The 21,193-nt window shown below is 37.2% G+C and overlaps 1 protein-coding gene across 28 annotated transcripts in view; it reads right to left on the bottom strand.

Annotated features, from left to right (window-relative positions):
* STRBP (spermatid perinuclear RNA binding protein) overlaps positions 1–21,193 on the bottom strand; it is a 158,729-nt gene that overhangs the window by 93,099 nt on the left and 44,437 nt on the right. The window contains exon 1 of one of the 28 annotated variants that reach the window (XM_054659065.2): positions 9,982–10,105. The exons of the other annotated variants lie outside the window; for them this stretch is intronic. The gene's annotated coding sequence lies outside the window, so the exon portion shown is untranslated. Of the gene's footprint in view, positions 1–9,981; positions 10,106–21,193 lie in introns of those variants that run through there. 28 annotated transcript variants of the gene reach the window in all.

The following is a 21,193-nucleotide window of genomic DNA, read 5'->3' as shown; positions in this document are numbered from 1 at the left end:
TGAGAAGTCTGCTGTTACTTTGATAGGTTTTCCTTTGTAGGTTATCTGATGCTTTTGTCTTACTGGCTTTAGAATTCTTTCCTTCATCAGTTAACAAAAATTTACTGTACATTTAAAAATAGATAAAAGAGTATAATTGGAATGTCTGTTACACAAAGAAATGAAAAATGCTTAAAGTGATAGATGCCCCATTTACCCTAATGTGATTGTTATCCATTGTATGCCTATCAGAACATCACACCTACTCCATAAATATATACACCTACTATCTACCCTTAAAAAACTGAAAATTAAAATTTAAAAATCTAAAAAATAAAAATAAAATAAAATCTGATGACTTTTAACCACGTCCACCATAACCAACCTGGTCAGAGCAACCACCATCTCTCACTTGGATTATACATTGCCTTCCAACTAGTTATCTTACTTCCCCACCTGAAAATAAACCCTTCCCCAGAGTTTATTCTCAGCAACAGCATCCAGAGTATTCCTGCTAATCTATATTAGCATCCAGGCATGGTAACTCACACCTGTAATCCTAATACTTTGTGAGGCTAAGATGGGAGGACTGCTTGAGGCCAGGAGTTCAAGACAGCCTGGGCAATATAACAAGACCCTCTCTCTACAAAAAATTTAGGCAGGCATGGTGGCGTGTGCCTTCAGTCCTAACTACTTGGGAGGCTGAGGTAGGAGGATCACTTGAGCCCGGAAGTTTGAGGCTGCCGTGAGCTATGATCACTCCATTGCATGCCAGCCTGGGTAACACAGCAAGATCCCATTCCTAAAAAAGAAAAAAAAAAAGAATCTAAATTAGGTAACAGCATTCCTCTGCTCAAAACCTTCTAATAGTTTCCTGTCTCTGAGTAAATACTTCACAATAATTAAGGCTATAAGGCCCTAATAATCTGATTCCCGTTAACTTCTTGGCCTCAACCTCTATCACTATTCCTCACTCACTGTGCTCTACTCACAATAGTATCCTTGCTGACGTTCCCACCTCAGAGCCTTTCCACTTGCTAGTTTGCCCCCAATATCCACATCACCCCTTCTCTCACTTCTTAGGTGTCTGCTCAAATGTCATCTTATGAGCCTATCTCTGACCACCCTATGTAAAAGAGCGACCTCGGCCAGGCACGGTGGCTCACACCTGTAATCCCAGCACTTTGGGAGGCTGAGGCAGGTGCATCACCTGATGTCAGGAGTTCATGACCAGCCTGACCAATATGGTGAAACCCTGTCTCTACTAAAATTACAAAAATTAGCCGGGCGTGGTGGCAGGCGCTTGTAGTCCTAGCTACTCGGGAGTCTGAGGCAGGAGAACTGCTTGAACCCAGGAGGCAGAGGTTGCAGTGAGCCAAGATCACACCACTGCACTCCAGCCTGGGCAACAGAGCAAGACTCTGTCTCAAAAAAACAAAACAAACAAACAAACAAACAAAAAAGCAACCTCTCTCACAGCAGCCCCTCCCAAAGCACATCTGTTTTATTTTTCTGCATAGGATTTACCATTGGCAGATGGTGTCTTTGTTTACTCTGCATTGCACACCTAAAACAATGTCTGGCACAAAAGAGAAACACAAACGAATTTCTCAAAATATTTTCTCATACAGGATCACATTCAATGCTCACATGATCCTGAAAAGCAGTAAAGAACAGATAAATTTTTTTATAATCTTTTAAAATGTGAAAGCACAAATATACAAAGATGTTAAATGATTTGTCTATGATCACACAGTGAAGTAATTGCAGAACTAACCCTAGAATTGGGGTCCCCAACATCTTTTCCAATTCACATCACTGTCTCCACAAACAAATCAAAGAGCAGGTATATATTTGATTTCACACAGTGATCTTTAAAAAGCTCAAGTTGGCATCTATTCCTTTAAACCACGATCAAACATGAAATAGCACCAGAATAGTACATGACTCCGTAGCTATTTATTTTCTTCTAACTAAAAGGGAGTAATAGAGGTCATCAGAATATTTTTAGAATTTACCGATTTTGTGACAATTCTGACTAAAAGGAAAAAGGGGTAATGTGCCAAGAAACAGTTAAGAATTCAAATATGCTGTGCGTGGTGGCTCACACCTGTAATCCCAGCACTTTGGGAGGCCGAAGTGGGTGGATCACAAGGTCAGGAGATCGAGACCATCCTGGCTAACACAGTAAAACCCCGTCTCTACTAAAAATAAAAAATAAAAAAAATTAGCCAGGCATGGTGGCGGATGCCTGTAGTCCCAGCTACTCGGGAGGCTGAGGCAGGAAAATGATGTGAACCCAGAAGGCAGAGGTTGCAGTGAGCCGAGACTGCGCCACTGCACTCTAGCCTGGGCAACAGAACAAGACTCCATCTCAAAAAAAAAAAAGAAAGGAAAAAAAAAAAGAATTCAAATATTCGGCCAGGCACGGTAGCTCACACGCCTGTAATCCCAGCACTTTGGGAGGCCGAAGTGGGCAGATCACCCGAGGTCAGGAGTTCAAGACCAGCCTGGCCAACATGGCAAAACTCCGTCTCTACTAAAAATACAAAAATTAGCCGGGTGTGGTGGCGGGCACCTGTAATCCCAGCTACTTGAGAGGCTGAGGCAAGAGAATTGTTTGAACCTAGGAGGCAGAGGTTGCAGTGAGCAGAGTTTGCACCACTGCACTCCAGCTGGGCAACAAGAGCAAAACTCTGTCTCAAAAACAAAAAGAATTCAAATATTCTCTGTCCTCCTCTGTCTGCTGAAGCACACTTAACACTGAAGGGTAAACCAATACCTTGGTAAACAAGCTTAAAACAGTGTATTTGATTCTCAAAAGACCTTCTGTTGCCATTCTGTACCGCAGAGCATGGCAAAACAAAACAAAACCCATATCTGGAGACAGAATGGACACGATTATTTCTCTTAATGAGGTAAGTTTGCAAAACGAACTTAGAATCTGCAATCCAGTTATAAGCAAGCAGTAATGTTAACAAATTACCAATTTTGAAACAAGCAAAAATAATAATATTCAGCTTAGCAAAATAAACAGGTTTTAACCTACAAAAAAAATACATAGATTCACCAATATTGTGTCCATACAAGAAAATTATCTTATACTACTTAAAAGTGCTAAAAATTAATAAGTACATTAGATCCTTCAGTAATATAGTAATTTAATTTCCAGGCTCTTGCTACTATTCATTCTTCTCTTTCTGGCATCCTCTGCCACAGTTGGAAACTGTGTATCTAGGTCAGAAAAGACAAGTAGCTTTTCAGAACAATTCAATATCTTTGGCTCAAGTGTTGATATTATAATTCAACCCTTTCACAAACTCCTTTTAAAACCTGACGTAAATCACAAGATTAGTACTACTGATATTTATGAAAAACCACTGGAAAAAGTAATTTGGAGGTAACGGACAAAAGAAGAATCTAAGATAGGCCATCCAATGTAATTGGTGTAAAAGCAATAGATTGGGGTCAAAAGATCTGTATTACAGTTCCGGCTCGACTCCTAACGTGTTCGCCAATTGTGAACAAACCTCAATTCTGAGCCTCAATTCCATCACTTATAAGGAAATGGGGTGAACTATACCTAGATTACTTTTTACTTTTTTAAGTCTACTTGAATATGATTCTATGATACATGAGAAATCTGCAAGTACATTCCTATGAGATCAGTTAAAACTATTCCTTAAAAGTATATGTTTTTGCAATGTAATCATATTTTAAATACCGTAGATAAAGCTAAAAAACAGACAATTGGGGAAATTCGGACACTGAATATTTGACATTTGGGGATTACTTCTGGAGTGTAATAATGGCATTATGTGAGTTTCATTTTGGAATGGGGGAGTCATACCTTTTAGAGATACATACCAAACTACTTACCGATGAATGTATGAATGTGGATATCTGGGATTTTAAAAAAATAATCCAGTTGCAGGGGCAAGGAAGTAAAATACAATTGGCCATATGTTGATAGGTATTGAAAATGAATGACAGGGGGTTCTTTATCGTTCACTGGGGTTCTTGCTACTTGTGTATGTCTGAACATTTCCATAATAAGATTTTTTTTTCTTTTTTTCTTTATTTTTTTTATTTTTGACACGGGTTTCACTCTGGTTGCCCAGGCTGGAGTGCAATAGCGCAATCTCGGCTCATCACAACCTCCGCCTCCCGGGTCCAAGTGATTCTCCTGCCTCAGCCTCCTGAGTAGCTGGAATTACACGCACCCGCCACCACGCTCAGCTAATTTTGTATTTTTAGTAGAGACGGGGTTTCGCCATGTTGGTCAGGCTGGTCTCGAACTCCTGACCTCAGGTGATCCGCCCGCCTCGGCCTCCCAAAGTGCTGGAATTACAGGCATGAGCCACCGCGCCCAGCCAAGAAGATTTTTTAAATATGAACAAATTTATCAAGAATCTAATCAACCAACTTTCCGTTTTTCTGTGGTAAAATGAGATTTTCATGTCATATTTTCTGCTTTGGAAAGTCCATTATGTCTAATTGCATAAAACCAAAGCAGGTGAAACTATAAAAGAATAAAAAAAACAGCTCGAGGAGCAATTTAATAGTAACTGATAGCGTCAAAGATGCGGATACCCTATAAGTAATGATACCACTTCTATTTACAGCACCTAGAGTAACTTCAACACAGAAACCCAATAAGACAGACAACACCAACATTTACTGTAGCACTGATTTTGTGCATTATCACAAAATACTGGCAATCTAAATGTCCATCAACAAGAGAATAAAGATATACACTGCACAGTTTATGAATGACAGTGATCCATTTCATCATGTCTAAAGTCAAAAACAATGTTGGAGGAAAAAGCTAGTTGCAGAATAGCATGAACAAAGTGATGCCCTGAATATAAGCTTGAAAAAACATAAGATAATGTTACATATCATTTATGGAGAGAGATACAGACATACTTTTTTAGTATAAAAAACATTCAAAGTAATGACAAAAAATTCAGGAGAGTGGTTACCTTTGGGAAAAGTAGGATTAGAACACATCAGGAAAGCGGGGTGGGGGGCTAGGGGAGGGATAGCATTAGGAGAAATACCTAATGTACATGACGGGTCGATGGGTGCAGCAAACCACCAAGGCATGTGTATACCTATTCACAAACCTGCACGTTCTGCACATGTATCCCAGAACTTAAAGTATAATAAAAAGTTCAAAAAAAGAACACATCAGGGAGGGATATACACATAATACATATCTGAGCTACTATTTCTTAGAGGAAAAAATCTGAAACAAGTTTGGTAAAACATTAGAATATGAGAGAGATATTTGTGGTGAACACACAGTTGTTTATCATATTCTATTTTTGTCTATAAGCTTTAAACAATTTCTAATTTCAAAATATTTTTAAAATTATGTGAACACGTAAGATACGTAGAAACAAAAGGAACTTTGATCCTCTTTAGCAAGAAGCTACTTTAGCTTTGGTTTTAGCCTTCCGGTACTAGCAAAATGAGTATTCAATGTAAACTAAATATTGATATTGAGTAGAAGGTACAAGAAAGTTCTCCATCAAAGAAGACTGTAAGTTTTTTTTTTTTAAGTGGAATGAGACATATTCCAACATAGAATTATCTAGGGGAGTAAACAAGACATTCAAAGTATTCGAGGGTGCTGGCTAAAGTCACTGTCACTATAACGAAGGTTGCAAAAAGCACCAAAGAAGGTAATACTGCCCCAAAACATTCTAATTTTAACTCCAGTAATACTTTTGTTAGGACAGATCTATGGAAAGCCCAGGATGTTTCCCAAGTCCTGTAACCTGGCAGAACTCAGCCTCCAAGTTCTGCCTTCTCCGCAGATTTCATCAGGATTTGCTTACAGACCTTAGCTAGCGCACAGTTTGTTGTTAAGAGGGTCCTAGAGTAGGACTTACTCTAGTGCAGGAGTCAGCAAACTTTTTCTTAAGGGGCAAAATAGTAAATATTGTAGACTGGTGGGCCACACAGTCTCTGTGGCAACTACTGACCTTTGCCATTGTAGTATAAAAGCATCCATAAACAATATATACATGAATAAGTATGGCTATGATTTAACAGTATTGCTTACCCCAGCTTTACCACATGGTCTTTCTTGCATTTCATCCAGATGCCTGGGAGGTCTCTCAATTGTGGCTGGGACAAAGTTTTAACATCCCCTAGCCACATACTTCTAGTATTTGTTCCACTGCCAATCCTGTGGCAGCCACCTGATAAACCCTCCAGTCTTTCCCCATCATGGACAGCCCAACACTCTGACAAGAATTCACAAGAGACTCACAAACAAACATTTGGGAACCTCTCTTGTACAGCTTCTTCTTCTCTGGTTCCCTTCCCCGAACACTTTAGCTGTCTCAAGTGTACCAAACTCCAACCTCTGCCTCCTCAACATGGTTAGGTGACATGCTCTGTTTGCATTCCAGCTCAGCAAACTGTCCTCAGGCAGAGAACAGGAGTAATCACTGAGCTCTCCTCATAAATGTCAAGATCACAATCCTGTGCAGCCTGTTGCCCAAAGCCTGAAGATCTTCCCACATATATTCTGTTAAGTTTCATAATTGTTTATGGCAAGAAGGCTAGTCTAGAACTAGTTACCCATAATACTTAGAAGTCTTAGTCAATAAACATTCTAGTTTCTACTACATATCAAGACCTCAGCTGGGGCACAGTTAAATATGATGCTATGGTATAATCGAAAGAACATCAGGGTGAGCATAACTAGCCATTTATTCATCCATCTAACCAACAAATACTTACTAAGCATCTACAAATACCAGGAAAGCACTTGACTTTATGTCTTCAAGCTTCAGTATTAACAATACACTCTAAAGTGGGATGATAACCTGCCCACCTAATCACATAGATTTGTGGTAAGAATTAAATGAAAAAATGTAAAAGCATTTGATAAAGTACTACACAATATGTTATTTTTGTGATGCCTACAATCATATTCTTCTTAGTAAACCACAAGAAGTTCACCATGTACACTTTCCCAACGCAGAAACAACATGTAAAGAGGATGGCTCTAAAAGAGTATGGGGTGTATGTGTGCATGTATGTGTGCACATGTGTGCTGGTGAGGGAGGTTTCCAGATTTCAAATCTGCTAGAGAACAGAGTGCATACATGGAAGTGACAGGAGATACAGGTATTTACCATACAATGTTGATAAGCAGAATGAAATATTTTCAAGCTCAGTAATAAATTTTCAAAATAAATAATAAGTTTGTCTCGATAAATTACACTGGTCATACTCATTTTCTCATCAATGGTTGCCATACACACACACACAAATTTATTCATATATATAAACAAGGTTCAGAGAAAGGGTAAATCATTCAAGAAACATATAGGCTGCTGAGAATTTAGGGAAAAGTCATGGTAGCAGACCAGTGAACCTTATTCAGATACTTGTATTCAAAAAACAAATGTGAATCTAGCTTTTAACAGAGGCTTATTTTCTATTCAGTGGTTGGGAATGAGCAATTTGTAGTTATATATATTGGTATATTCGAAAATGCTTCCTGTTCTTTCATTTTCTTAAACTATCTTCTTCATCTATTCTACCACTGCAATCTCAAGCCTTTAAATAAGTGTCAACTATAGAGTTAACAGATATGGGCATCGAAAATGAGAAAAACAAAAGTCAATTATTTCTTAAAGACACAAAAGTATAACCATAAAATAAATCTGAGTATTAAAATCAAGAACTTTTGATCAAAAAACACCCTAAAGATGGTAAAAAGACAAGTTACAAACAAGATTTTTGGAATACATACACCCAACAAAAGATAAACATCAAGAATACAAAAAGAAGTCTTTTTATATTCCAAAAGAAAAGAAAAAAAAAATCCAGGAGTAGGATAAGAAAAAAACAGAAAAAAAAGGCAAGAACAAGCATTTCACAGAAGGTAAAACACAAAACCAATAAAAATAGAAGAAACATTATTATAAAAAATGATCAAGCAGGCCGGGCGCAGTGGCTCACGCCTGTAATCCCAGCACTTTGGGAGGCTGAGGTGGATCACGAGGTCAGGAGTTCAAGACCAGCCTGGCCAAGATGGTGAAACCCCGTCTCTACTAAAAATACACAAAAATTAGCTGGGTGCGGTGGCAGTCGCCTGTAATCCCAGCTACTCAGGAGGCTGAGGTATGAGAATCGCTTGAACCTGGGAGACGGAGGCTGCAGTGAGCCGAGATCGTGCCACTGCACTCTAGCCTGGGCGACAGAGCAAGAATCCGTTTCAAAAAAAAAAAAAGATCAACCAAATGCAATAAAAATGAAATACCATTTTACATCTATTCAAGCTCCAAAAACACCAGAAGTCTAAAAATACCAAGAACTGGAAAAAATGTGGACCCACAGTGGCTTTTTATGTACTGATGGTAGGAAAAAATGTTCAGTCTTCCACAAATTGAAGTCCCATAACCTATTACGCAGGGATTTTACTCCTAGGTATACACTAAGAGAAACTCACACATGTACAAACAACAGACACATATTAGAATGTTCATAGCAAGACTGTTCACAATAGCAAAAACCTGGAAAACATGCGAAACGTCCATTCACAGGTAAATGAATTAAACTATGTACATTAAGATAATAGATTATTCGACAAAGTGAATGAACTACAATGACATGCAACATTATGAATAAATTTTAGCATTACATTAAGTAAAAACAATAAGTTCCAAATGATTACATCATAGAATAACCTTTTTATAAAAAGTAAACCAAAATAAAAAAGTATTCCTTCTAAGAATCCATAAAGATGTGATAAAGACAAATAAAAACAGAAAGAGGGTGAATACAAAATTCAGGTTTGAATTCTGTTGAGGAAGCCATGGGGATAGGATGGTTGGGGAAACCTGGAAGTCACATATAGGTTATTATAATAAGTACCTACCTTTTTTCCCCCAATGGTGGATAAACAAGTGCTTATTGCAGGCCAATGAAACTATGTCATAAACAAGGACTATGACTAATCCATTATCTAATTCTGTGCACATTATAACCAATTCTTTAAAAAGCTTCTCAGCCTATATTAAATTTTTACTAAATTAAGTTTTGGTCTTCCTGACTGAAGTATAATTTTTTAAATTTAGGCCAAATCGGTTCAACTATAAAGAGTTGTTATACTATTTTCCTAATATGGATAACTTTAAAATATTGAATTGCTAATATAGTGTCCTCCTAACTTATCACATCTGAGTATAATTCACAGACTATAATTTGACTCATGGTATATCCAATATAACAGTATTAATAAAACTGCAACTGAGTAAGTACTCAGTTTGCTACATACTAGAAGGAGAACAAAAACTTCCATAATCTATAGAAAATAATCTTGCTTTTTACAAGATGACTTCTCACCTAACCCCTAAAATACAGACACTAACTCAAAAAGAACCTTCTTACTCCTGAATGACACTTTCAAGTCAACCTTAGTATTTTTCCCAACCTTTTGCTCTGAATAAGAAAAGTAAAATGCAAAACTTCTTCCTTAATACGGATTTTTTTCAGTTATTAGAAAACTCAACATTAGGATTTTCCTAACAACTCAGCCACTTAATAAATACATGCACGTGTATACATTTAACACTTCAGGGGAAGGTAAGACTATAAAAAGAATTTGTTCTAGTGAGTTTCAATTACCGCATTTTGTCATTTCCAATACGGTACTCACAGAACTTTATATTCACCTACCTCTGACAGGGGTTCATGAGGAAAACAGTATATATTAATAATTGATAAGCACTTGTCGAATGATTTTCATATGTAAAATGGATCTCTTGCCTGAATTTCCAGTGGAAAACAAACTTTAAACTACTAAAATTTCTATATTTATTAGCTGCAAGGTTTTAAACTATCCAACTATTTGGATAATACTGACACCCCCAACACCCCTCCCTAGCCAAAAAAGAGACAGAAAAGGAGGAAAGAACAAGCAACGCCAGCAATGATGTGAGAAGTCGATTCAGTTATTTAGTTGTTATTCACCTGTCAAACATTCCCAGATGTCCTTGGCTTTCCCAAGATAGATCCTTCACATGACTATCAAGAATATTATCCACAGATAAGCAGGATAAGAACATTGAAGACAATCTAGAAATAGAGACATTTCCTACCAGGCAAGACACCAATAAGTGAATAAATTTGAGTCTTAAATACACAAATACGCATTCCCATACAGCGTTATACAAAGCAATTCTTATTAAAAATTAAGCAAAGTAAATTCTGCATCACAGACATTCCTGTGTGGTTCAAAATCTCAGTATTTCACAGATAAAAGGGCCAGACTCATAAATTTTAAAACTCTCACAAGATCATGCAACTAGTAAATGGCAGAGATTAAGTGCAAATTCAGGTCTGATGACTAGACTTCACAGAAAATTAAAGAAAAAAATAGAACTATGTCAGGAGACCAGGGCTATAGTGTTGAAATGGTCACTCAGCCATAAAGGCTTTTCCCTGGCTCTGTAAATTCTGTTTCCTGAAAAATAATCATCACCCACCTATGTGCTCCCAAGGCCGCAATGAAGGTTCATTTACTAACAGTCATGGTAGTAGTTTGAAAAGTACAGTCTTATATAAGCAGGGAAGATTACCCTTCCAACCTAATCAGTGTACTGAAACTCAAGGGACAGCAATATAACGCCATGAACTTGTGACTGGTGTTTTCTCAGTATGCAACAAATTCTCCAATTCAAGAAGAATCCTGACAAAATCTCAGTTATTCAGAATGTGTAACTGATAAATGGAAAAGTACAGCCACCAGGTTCCTTTTTCGAAACTTGATAACTTTATTAAGGCAGGAGAACAGAATCGACTAAATTCAGCTTCAAAAAGCCTACCCACAAAACCCTAACAGTAATAATGCCCAAATACTCAGCTACATCTTTTACATGAATTACTTCATTTAATCCTCAAAAACCATCTGTGGAGAATATGATTATACCAACTGGACAGAGGAAACAATAGTTTAGAGGAATGAAGTGACTTACCTGAGATCAAGCAGCTAGTCTGCGACAGAGCCAGGACTAGAATCAGACCACCTGCGGCCAGTCACAGTGGCTCATACCTGTAATTCCAGCACTTTAGGAGCCAAGGCGGGTGGATCACCTGAGGTCAGGAGTTCGAGACCAGCCTGGCCAACATGGTGAAACCCCGACTCTACTAAAAATACAAAAATTAGCCAGGCGTGGTGGTGCGCACCTGTAGTCCCAGCTACTCAGGAAGCCGAGGCAGAATTGCTTGAACCTGGGAGGCGGAGATTGCAGTGAGCCGAGATTGCGCCACTGTACTCCAGCCAGCATGACAAAGCGAGACTCCATCTCAAAAAAAAAAAAAAAAAAGAATCACTAAAAGTAGAACTACCGTTTGATCCAACAATCGCACTACTGGGTATCAACCCAGAGGAAAAGAAGTCATTATATGAAAAAGATACTTGTACATGCATGTTTACAGCAGCACAATTCACAAAATTGCAAAAATGTGTACCAGCCCAAATGCCCATCAATCAATGAGTGGATAAAGTGTGGTGTATATATATATATGTATACACACACACACACACACACACACACAAAATGGAACAGTACTCAGCCCCAAAAAGGAATGAATGACATTCTCAACAACCTGGATGGTACTGGAGACCATTATTCTAAGTGAAGTAACTCAGGAATGGAAAACCAAACATCATATGTTCTCACTAATAAGAGGGAGCTAAGCTATGGGGATGCAAAGGCATAAGAATGATGGATGGTGAGGGATAAAAGACTATAAATCAGGTTCAGTGTACACTGCTTGGGTGATGGGTGCACCAAAATCTCACAAATCACAGCTAAAGAATTTACTCATATATCCAAATACCACCTGTTCCCCAAAAACCTATGGAAATAAAAATTTTTTATTAAAAATTAAGAAAATAAAAGAAAGAATCAGACCACCTGTCTACAGAGCTGGGACTCCTCATGACTCATTATGCTAATAAAGGTTCTGCAAAACAGACCATCCCTCTCTTGAAAGAGTCAGGTCAAATGCTACCTCTCCAGAAAGCCTTCCCTCATCCCATCCCAAGTGTAACATTAATTCTCCCTCCTCTTTGTTCTCAAAACAAGTTTTATTTCCTCTCAGACAACTGTACCTACCTATACTATATTCATACAGATATGAATGAACAAACATGAAAATCTCAGTATTATGAATCTTGACATTTATGCACGTGTTTATATGTGTGTGTGGGTGTATATATATGTACAAAATCCTGGCTGATTTTTTAAAACAAAATTTTACTTTAGTCTCTGGGCATATAGATTGCTTCGCATTATAGTTTCTGGTGTCCATATTTTTGCTCCTGTTGTTAATAATCACTTGGTATGGATAGTGAGTCCACTGCTCCTGGGTTATGGTCTTAGGCAAGCATGTAACTAAGTCAGTGGAGGTGCCTGATGCCAAAGCCCAATTTCTTTCTTTTTTTTTTTTCTTAAAGAGATGGGCTCTTACTCTGTCACCCAGGTTGGAGTGCAGTGGCACAATTATAGCTCACTGCGACCTCGAACTCCTGGGCTCAAGCGATCCTCCCACCTCAGCCTCCCAAGTAGCTAAGACTACAGGCATGCACCACCGGCTAATTGTTTTATTGTAGAGACACGTTCTTGCTATGTTGCCCAGGCTGGTTTCCAACTCCTGGGCTCAAGCGATTCTCCAGCCTCAGCCTCCCAAAGCTCTGGGATTATAGGCATGAGCCACTGTGCCCAGCCTGAAGCCCATTACTTACATAGCTCACCCAATAATTACAGCCACTCCGATCTTAATTCTTAAAGCTGGGGTTAGGGTAAGAACCAGAACCATGCCAATCTCATTTACTATTCAGTTAACAAATATTTATTGTATACAAATTATAAAAATTCAATAAGGCCAGGCATGGTGGCTCATGCCTGTAATCCCAACAATTTGGGAGGCCAAATTACCTGAGGTCAGGAGTTTGAGACCAGCCTGGCCAACATGGTGAAACCCTGTCTCTACTAAAAATATAAAAATTAGCTGGGTGTGGTGATGCGTGCCTATAATCCTAGATACTGGGGAGGCAGAGGCAGGAGAATCGTTTGAACCCAGGAGGCGGAGTTGCAGTGAGCTGAGATCGTGCCATTGCACTCCAGCCTGGGAGACAAGAGCGAAACTCCATCTCAAAAAAATAAAATAAATAAATTCAATAAATACAGTGTTGGTAACATTCTAAAATTCTACGAACAAGAAGGCCCTCAGCTTCCAAGTTCGATTCTGGATTCTTATATTTCCAAAGCACAAAGTTAGGTCTACTCCTAATGTCTGATAACAGTGAAAGAAAGATTTCGGACATCTCATTTCCCACTCCTCTGCTGAAAATTAGACTCAACCATGCTTACTCTGTAACCTACTCACAGAAATAAGATGTTTAACCCTTGGAATGAAATTTTTCAAAATACCATCCTTAACATCGTAAACCCTCCACCCTTATTCTGCATTCAACTTAAGACAGTGCCTTCTCCCACAGGAAGCGTCCTCTCATCTTGACCTGTACCGCTACCCCCTTCCTAATCCTTTGCCTGGCATGGACTGAATGAAGAAGACCTCCCATATCTCACACTGCACTAGTTTTGCCTTATGTTTTACCACTTACCAGCTCTGTAACTACATGTTCCTAGAAGGCAGATACTGTGTTTTGCTCTTGGCTGTATACCCCTAGTATATATCACAATGCCTAGATAGTAAGCTCTCAAATAGTTGTCAAGCGAATAATCAAATGAATAAATGATTGATGACTCAATTATAATTCCTGGTACTTCAGGGTGGGAATACGTGCAACTCCTCATCATTCTTTATAGTTGGAGCACAGCTAGGCTCATAATTTACAACAGACAGTCTTGCCATAGAGATGTCTATCATGCTCCATGCAAATATATGTCGTGACCACAGCTGCTGTGCTTACTACCCTTTAGTCACTGAGAAGCAAATCCAAGCTTATCAGAGTGTACTTGAACTGAGGTCCTGACCACGATTCATTCTAAAGATGCTTTATTCTCAGATAAAGGGAACTACCCATATAAATAGCAAACACTGCTACGATATCATGTACAATTACATGTCCCATCTTGTAAAACTGATTACCTTGGCAAGTGAGCCTTCATTTTTTATCTCCCATGTTCCATAGAGTGTACAGGACACTTTGCATTAATTACCTCAGTTAATATTCACATCAACTCTACAAGGTAAATGTGATACAATCAGTCTCTATTTTAAGGTTTACAAACTGAAACTCAGTTAAGTCACTTGTCCAAAGGTACACAAGGGAAAATCTACAATTTAAATCCAAGTCTGTTAGGTGCCAAAACCTATGGTTCTCTACAATTTTAAGTGCCCTCAAGTAAAAGATACCTGCCTTATCTGCTTCTCAAGGTGCTATGAATCAACTAAAAATTGAGCTCCGATGTCAGGAAGAAATAATCACCCAATAACTTAAAGTCAGGCTTCCCATTTAGTATTACATATAAATACAAACTCAACCTGAAAGATAAAAGGAACCTCAAGAATCAAAACTGCCATAATGAATGAGGTACTGATACTATCTTGTAAAAATTTAAGTCACTGTTAGAAGTTGGGCTTTTTCAAAACAAAGTTACTCAAAATGATAGAGTAGAAGGATAATCCGACCATCTGTTAACAGGGTGGTTAAAGGTTAGGAAAACAAGACCAGAAAGAAAAAAAAGCATCTTATTCCAAGAATAACAAACCATATGCAAAGATACTCCCTTGCCAATTTATAGGAAACACAAAGAATGTGAAAAAGAAATGGGAAAAATAATGAGACAGTATTTAAAGAATGTCTTTTCTAAGTTGTCAATGAAAACAAGGTATAAATCATTGGCAATTAGACCACAGAAGATCTGAAATACAACCTAAGAACAGCACCATGTGTTTACTTCCTCCGAAATTAAAAGCATGTCCACTTAAAGGCATATTCTCTTGTGAAATCATTCTAATCAATGCAAACAGTCACCAGATAAAGTTAAACCTCCCTTAAAACTATAATTAGCTACTAGTTAGGTTATTTTCAATAAAGGCATTTGATATAATCCTGAACTATTTTAAACTTAAACATATAAGTGGTGTCCATTCTTATTTCCCACTGTCCTTTACTGACAATATTTGAAGATGCTGGCATTCAGTATTGCAAATCCACACTGGCTTCTCTGCCACATACGTTTGCTTTTCAACTTCTTAAAGATTAATGAGCCTTCACTTAAATGCATTTCTAGCTTGTCAGTCCAGATATTTCAATGGCTTTATACAATTTCTCTTCGAATAAAATTTTAACAGACAAGGCAGTTTTTTATTCTTTATACTTACGGTGGAAGCTTAGTTAGCATCCTCACACTACAAACAATTCCTAAAGAAATCAAATTAAACAATGCCCATAGATAATGTTTCTAAATTCAGGACCCAGCACAATTCCTACATCTTTCCTATGGCATCTTCACAGCTTCTGTCTATGATATACTGTCTTATCACAGATTTAACTAATATTACCTCCTTCTCTCTCTTCTTACTACACATTCTTAGCATAGAATGTTTTCTTCACTGTTCTTCACCATTATTTTTATAACTATAATGAGTTAGCTGAGAAGTGGACTGGGAATGATATGTAACATGTAATCAAAAACAATGCAATGAGGAAATAACCTAAATGAATTATACAGCTTATTTATACATTAAATATGACTTTTAAAGGACATAAATTTCCTGTATAAGGTGCAGGGGTGGGAAAATATAATTTGGTTAATTATCCCATATATATTCTATTAGTGACTGGAATTATGATTAACCATGTGCCAGGCATCAGGGTGAATACTAACATACATAATCTAATTTAATAACACTAACAATAATAATAAAATGATGCCTCACATTTACATAGTGCTTACTGTTCTAAGTACACTGCATATATCATTTCATTTATCCTTGCAACAACCCTATAAAAGAAGTACTATTATTTCCAATTCACGGATGAGGAAATAGAGGCCTGAAAAATTTAACTAACCCACAATATAAATGAGGAAGTGACAAAGTCATAATTGAGATTTAGGTTGGAAGATAAAATCAAGCCAAGCTCTTGCCCTGTAAATAATCACTGTATCACCCCTGCCCCTAAACCATTCTACAAGGGCTCCCTATGCCCTAAAAGACAGAGAACAGGAGTTTGCAATCTCCATAATGACACACCACCTCACATACAACCTTATCTTCAACAATATTTATAATCTTCAGCTAGAACCAAATCAACCTTGCTGCCATTCCCCAAATCCATCATTCAGTCCCCATGCCTTTATTCACGTAACTTCCCCCGACCCAAAGAGTCTCTACGATTTCAACCCCCCACAAACTCTGCCTGGGGTTCAGACCAAGTCCCACCTCCTTCACAGGATATTCTCTGACATATCCAGCCAATTGTAAAATTCTCTTTGCATTAAACTCTTTTAGTAATTACCACAGGCTATCACCATTTTAGCTATTAATCACATACTGCCTCATATTACAAATTGAATGTTTTCAACATGCTTTTCTCCAAACTATAAATTGAAGGCCAGAATTATGTCCCAAAATCCAGTATCCACCTCAGTTCATAGCAAAGTTATACATATAAGAGAAGCTCAATAAATACTGTTAAATTGATGAACGTGTACTTTTATTTAGTGAGACGCAGTAAGGCAAAGTGGGGAAAGTATAGGCTTTGATGTCTCACAGACTTGGATTTAAATCCACTATTTTCTAGCTGTGTGAAAGGGACAAGTTATCCAGAGTTTTTATTCTCATCTGTACTAACAACAATAAAACCTGTATTTCACAGAGTTGCTACAAAATTTAAATGAGAGAAAAAAGACAATTACCTTCAAAGGAGGGACACACTGCCAGCTCTCAATATTAACAATGGATCCAGAATGGGAGCTTCCCTGTGCTTAAAGAAAATAACTGCCAATACACAATTCTACATCTAGTAAATACACACCCTTCAGGAATGAATGCAAACAAATGAACTTTCTGATAAACAAAAACAGAGTATGCCACAGGTAAACCTGTATTAAAAGAAATTCTAAAGGGTATTCTTCAGGCAGAAAGAAAATTATTACAGATAAAAAATTAGAGATTCAGATGGAAAAAGAGCAAATAAAGTGGTAAGCATATGGGCAAATCTAAGTGAATATGAACAGTTATAACATTATTTTTAAAATGACAAATATTATTTAATACAGTGATGCATCTCTTAACAAAAGTGATACAACCTAAAAAATGTGTCACTAGGCAATTTCATCATTGTGTGACATCATAAAGTGTACTTACACAAACCTAGATGTTATAGCCTTCTATACACCTAGGTTATTATAGCCTATTGCTTCTAGGCTACAAAGCTGTACAGCAAGTTATTCTACCAAATACGGTTGTAGGCAACTGTAACACAATCTAAATGTATCCACACACAGAAAAAGTACAGTAAAAATATGATATAATCTCATGGGACCACTGTACATTGTACAAGCAGTCTGTCATTGAAACTTCATTGTGTGGTGAATGACTAAACTTGTGGGCTTAAATGTATACAATAATGTAAACAACTAAAATGGCATGTAGGTGGAGAACAGGGTAAAGGAAGTTAAAGTATTCTAAGATGCAGACATTGTCAGTACTACCAGTTACCAATTAACAATAGACTCCAACAAGTCAACAATGTATCACTGTATTTTTTAAGAAACCCACTAACAGGACTGTATAACTAACCTCCAAATAACTGAGGAGAAAACATGATTTATTTTTTAAAATACCCCAGTACAATGCCACTTCCTTTCAAAGTAGGAAGAAATAACTTGTCAAAAATGAAGAAACCAAGACTTAGCAGGGTTAAGTGACTTCCAAGTTGCAGAGCTAGTATGCAGGATTGGAATTTGAAATCAGGTCTGTCTAGCACCAAAATTTATATTATTTCCATGACATCACGTTAATTCTTGGTGGAAAAAGCAAAATGACCAACTGACAATAAAATAGAGACGTTTGTTTTTTGTTTATAGAGATTTTTTTTAAGGTAGTGGAAAGAATAATTAGAGAAAGAAAACAACAAAGAATTTTTAAAAAGAGAAAAGGAGGAGCTAAGCTGGGTGAAGCGTTGGGTCTCTCGGGCCTGCCTGTGTTTCAGGTCATAATCTCCTTCATCCTGGCTGTGGCTGTGACCCACAACATGCTCCTACTAAGGGGTGCCCCTTTCCTACCATGACTCCGGAGAGCCCTTCCTCCCAAAGACCCTCTCTGTCCCTTTGCCATTCCTCCCACATCTTGCCACTCACATCCTCCACGGGTGGTGGCAAAAGACAGAATAGGCATGCTCTTCACGCTCTATCAGTAACCAGCTGATGTGTCCTCAGACAAGTCTCCCTGGGTCGCACTTTCCCCATTTGTAAAAACAAGGGTTTGGATTAGAAGATCTCTTAAGACCCTTCAGAGTCATATTTTATTATCAATTAACTGTTAAAAATCTACACTTTGAAAACAGGAAAATTAAAAGACGATTACAATTAACACTTGTGTACTCTTCATTTAGGTTCATCAATAGTTAACGTTTTGCTACATTTGCTGTATCTCTGTGTTTTGTGAAACCATTTGAAAGTAAGTTGCAGACATCTTGACTTCACCCCTAAATAAATACTTCAGCGTCTTTTTTAAGAATCCAGGCCAAGGGTTTTATAGAACGCTCCACATTCTGATTTCTCTGATTGTTTCTTCATTTCCGGCAATGATTTAAACAAAGGTGATGTTGCATGGCTCTTACTGCATCAAGTCAGGGGGTACTTGATACCAGCTCCTTGATCTTAAGTTTTAGTCACTTCATTAAGGTGGCGAATGACAGATCTCTATATTGTAAAATTATTTTCCCTTTATTAAGTGGAAAGTAATCTGTAAAGTGATACTTTGAGACTGTGTAAATATTTTCTTCTCCCAACAGTCTTTCACCTAATAGTTATGGCATCCAGTGATCGTCCTTAACCTGAACCAGATTATTATGTGGGGTATACAAAAAGGTGATTTTCTAATTATATAATTCCTTTTACATTTATCACCTGGCAATCTTCTGCAAAGAAGATTTCGCTTTTCTCTCTTTCTCTTCACCTCCCTTCCTACCCCTCTCCTTGCTCTTTCCTTCTCTTTCTCACTATGAAATCATGGCAGTGTTTTCTTTTTTTTTTTTTCCACTCAATGTCTATTACCATTTTGTAATGTTCAAGTTGTCTCAAATTTGGCCTGTGGTAGCCTTTACAAGTGAGTTCCTGTGTTCTTCAGACATGTGCCCTGAGCCTTTCACAGCTCCCTTGCTTTTTGACACAAGATGTTCCAGACTTAGCACTCTTCTGGTCCCACACCTGGAATCAGCCACTTCTCCGAGGTTCCTTTTAGTGGCAAATGGTATTAAAAAAACAATATATGGGCACTAGATATGCTCATCTCTGCTGGCTGTCATTGCTTCTAGGCCCTTTCAGTCAATAGAGCAAGTAAATATTTTTAAAACCATGAGTTCAACAAATTACTAATATCAGAAATAAAAGAGGAGCCATCTATACTAAACTGTTGGGAATTAAAAAGATAATCAAGGAGTACTATGAACAATTCTACGGCCACTGATTGATAACCTCAGTAAAATGTATCAATTCCTTGGAAAGGCATACTCTTCCGAAGGTCACAGTAGAAACACAGATCATCAGAATAAGCCTATGCCTCTTAAAGAAGTTGAATTAACATTAAGAATATTCCAAAAGGAGAAGGCACCAAACCCAGATGGTTTCTCTTATGAAATCTACCAAATTTTAGGAATCACAATCTACTTTTACAATATGATCCAAAAATTGTGCTTAAGTATTTACCCAGTTGACCTGCACAGGAACGTTTATGACAGCTTTATTTATAATCATCAGAACTGGAAGCAAAAAAGATGTCTTTCGAGGTGAATACCAAAAAAAAAATGCAAATGATAGCAATATTATTCAGTGATTTAATGGAGTTCACCATCAAAGCATAAAAAAGACATGAAGGAAGCTCAGATAGATAGATGATAGATAGATAGAGAGATAGATAGATAGATAGATAAAATAAGCTCATCTAAAAAAAGCTATGTAATATATTATTCTAACTATATGACATTCCAGAAAGGGCAGAACTAAAGACAATAAAAATATCAATAGTTGCCAAGATTTCTGGAGAAAGAGGACAGAGGTTAATAAGTGGAAACGGGATTTTTAGAGCATGAAAGTATTCTTTATGAGACCATAATGGTAACCATAACATTATAAATATTTCAAAATTCACAGAACTGTATAACAGAATGAACATTATGCAAATTATACTTTAAATAATAACGTATCAATATTTGCTCATTAATTTTAGCAAATGTGCCAACAGTAATGTAAGATGTTAAAAATAGGTGGAATTATGAGGTGGGAGTGAGGGGATAGAATGATATGAAAACTTTTTGTATTACATGCTCAATTTTTATGTCAATCTAAAACTCTCCAGTTAAAGAAATACATTAGTTTTTAAAATAATAATAATATAGTACCACTGTTTCAGGGAGATCTCTTCATGCTAATGTTCAACAATCAGGTAATATCTAGACATTAGCTCAAAACATTATTATTAAATGTGAAGCAAAATTGGAAAAAAGAAACACAAAAGCATGAGTTCATATAGATAATTCCAATTCAACGTTACAATTTTTTTTTATGAACCTCTTGGATTTTTTCCTCTTCCACTAAAAATCTTGATTCTTAGTATTTATTTATATTCATATATGTGCTTTATAATTAACAGAAATTACAGGGAACAGTTCAACATTTCTTTGCGGGATAAGCTCTCAGAGGCAAGAAGCCACTTTATTAATGGTTTATTTTTCACTTCTGACACAGGCAGAACCAAAGGTGCTAGAGTAGAGCAACAAAGTAGAAGCAAAGAAGAGTACGCAAGGTGCTCCAGAGATGCTATAGTTAGAAAAATTCCACATGGATTTACTCTGGCAGAATTACACTTCACAACATGTTTCAAAATTCCGAGTTCCACAAAATTCAAATGCCACAAAACAAAATACACAGTGAATAAAAAAGAAAACATCTACTCATATTTATATATTAGCTCTAATCTT

The sequence above is a fragment of the Pan troglodytes genome, chromosome 11 (genome assembly GCF_028858775.2).
Source record: "Pan troglodytes isolate AG18354 chromosome 11, NHGRI_mPanTro3-v2.0_pri, whole genome shotgun sequence".
Taxonomy (NCBI): domain Eukaryota; kingdom Metazoa; phylum Chordata; class Mammalia; order Primates; family Hominidae; genus Pan; species Pan troglodytes.
This window is presented reverse-complemented; position numbering and strand designations above follow the sequence as displayed.